This window comes from Limulus polyphemus, unplaced genomic scaffold, assembly GCF_000517525.1.
Source record: "Limulus polyphemus unplaced genomic scaffold, Limulus_polyphemus-2.1.2 Scaffold1197, whole genome shotgun sequence".
In the NCBI taxonomy this organism is placed as follows: Eukaryota; Metazoa; Arthropoda; class Merostomata; order Xiphosura; family Limulidae; genus Limulus; species Limulus polyphemus.
Genome location: NW_013666807.1, coordinates 327455 through 329959, shown reverse-complemented (window position 1 = coordinate 329959; position 2505 = coordinate 327455). Strand labels below are relative to the sequence as shown.

At 37.7% G+C, this 2505-nt stretch overlaps 1 long non-coding RNA gene across 1 annotated transcript in view; it reads left to right on the top strand.

Annotated features, from left to right (window-relative positions):
• Positions 1-720: 720 nt before the first annotated feature.
• LOC111086566 overlaps positions 721-2505 on the top strand; it is a 9880-nt gene continuing 8095 nt past the window's right edge. Inside the window, exon 1 of the long non-coding RNA XR_002611300.1 lies at positions 721-793. This is a non-coding gene — a long non-coding RNA (uncharacterized LOC111086566). The remainder of the gene's footprint in view (positions 794-2505) is intronic.

Below are 2505 nucleotides of genomic sequence, written 5' to 3'. Positions count from 1 at the left end.
TTTCTACGTAAGAATTTATCGCAAATTGTTGCTGTGTTGATACAGAACTTCTGTAGTTTGCAGAAGAAAAAGAGAGAGAGAGAAAGAGGGTGTTAGGGTCAAAGGTCTTGGGTTATTACATAAGAGTTCAAAACATAACTCGAATTTTTGTGTTTGTGAATTACAGAATATTACAAGGATATATTTTTCGGCTGGGAAATTATTTTTAAGAACGCGCTAATTAACTAATCAAAGTCAGAAATTTAATGTATTTTCTAATGAGATTCATTGTTTATAATTCGTGATCATTTATAGGTGGCAGATTCGGGTCTCCCTTTTCTGTGTGCACGTATTCATTGTTAACGTTTAGTTTTTCTTCTACAGATGTCGCTGCATCTCCGCATACTTTTGAAAAATGGCCATTAAAAATGAAAGTCAACTGTTAGGATAGACGATTCATTTAGGTTTACCTACAGCTAACACTGATTGTTATTGGTTCTGTTTTATGAAAGAAAGTAAACATTGCATAAAAAATTAATACATAACTTTGTAAAAACATATATAAAAGAAACCAGGGTTTAAAACAACAACAATATAATTAGGTTTCAGAATTAATAAATACATTTCTAATCTATTTAAAATCTAATATAAATGTGACTCCACAAATTTCTCCATCAGTTGTGTTTAAATTATAATATCCATAGCATTAGTAGATGTCTGACAATATATCTGTATACGTTGCAGTGACAGGATACAGATTCTCCCAACTTTCAAAGCTATTTTCATCCAGAAAATATTCAGGGTTTCAGCCAGTGTATCCTTTACGTTGTTAGTAAGTGTCTTGGTAGTGATTTCTTTATGATAAGCGACACTTATGCCGTCATCTTTAACTTTATTATACCCAACACGCCAAAAATAAAATTAGTGTATGTTTAGTAGTAGTTGTTTCTTTCTTTTAGAAAATTTAAAATCTCCAAGCCTAACTAAAATTAATGGGGCAATCTGCCGGGAGTCGTCTGTGTGTGTGTAGCCTTATTCTTGACGTCTTGAGTTAGTTTCTATGTATGGTTAATTTTCCAACAGTACTTAAAGAACTTCAACGAATTTGAAAAAAACTGAATGCCACCCGAATGACGTCATAGGTTTAAAAAGTAATATACCACAAGTCACCGTTTCTTTTTAACGAATTTCGCGCAAAACTACACGAGAGCTATCTTGGGGGAGCCACCCCTAATTTAGCAGTGATAGAGTAGAGCAGTGTTTTTCCAAAGTATGGGGTGCACTCCCCTAGGGGCACGCGGCCTTTTGGCAGAGGAACCCAAAAATAACGAGCGCAGATAGCCCTCGTGTAGCTTTGCGGGAACTTCAAGCCAAACCACACCAAAAAAATAAAAACGGAAGAAACAAAAAAAAAGTTGGAGACGACGATAAATTAATAAAACTATCACTTTGTTTTCAAAGCTTTTTTTTTTTTTGCTCTCGCATTTACTCGCTCCTTACAAGCATTAAAAAATTTATTAAAAACAAAATGTTGATTTTAATGTGGGGGGGGCAACTGAAACTTTGAGGTAGGTGACACTGCTGATTGGAAAACACTGGGCTAGAGGGAAGGCAACTAGTCAATACCACTCGCCTTCTCTCTTGTGAGGCCCAATAGTGGGTTTGAACGTCGCTCTTACAACGCGTCCACGGCCCCAACATGCGTAATTGGGGGTGGGGGAGGTACCGAGACACGAACCATGAAACTCAAGAAACACACTAACCATTGGCCCACACCAATCGTTATAATGAAAGATTTTAAAAATGACTTCCAAAAAAAAAAAAAACAGCCATAAGTAATGTAAGAATGGAATGAAATTTGAAGACGGTCCTCTTCTGGACAGTAATAATCAATCAATAAATTATTGAGACAACCACTTGTACTGCTCACAATACTCAACTAAATCCGAGAAAATGCAATCAACTGATCCTGATTCGAGCAAGTAATTCCTGACTCTGGAATCCATGATGTGCAAAAACTTGTTGACAGGGGTGTAGTGTTACTGGTGTAAGTGGAGCCCTCTTCTGTCTAGAATTTGCATCAAGTATCGTAACTAGGGGAATGATCTGTGACAGCCCAAAGGCCAAGAGAAAACGCTGAGGAGTTTTCTGGAATCTCGCCTCGGACAGGTACAGGTTCTTGGATGGGAAGCTTTATAATTCCGGTTAAAGGATCCTGGATGCCCAACGACTGATTAGGAGATTAATCTGATAAGTTAATCCTATCTGGTCACTTGGATTTAACAGACTTTCTGCCAAGACTATCGTTAGCCCCAAAGCCATCACCATGCCTCTTGTATATTTTTATCCGTGGTCGAGTTAGGCTTAAATTAGCGCTAGAGGATGTCGTTGAAAGGTGTTGATCAACTATCATCTACAGAACAGTTCTGCCTGTACCCGTACATCGCCTTGGCCGTACAGCAGGAGAGAGAGAAAGAGGGTGTTAGGGTCAAAGGTCTTGGGTTATTACATAAGAGTTCAAAACAT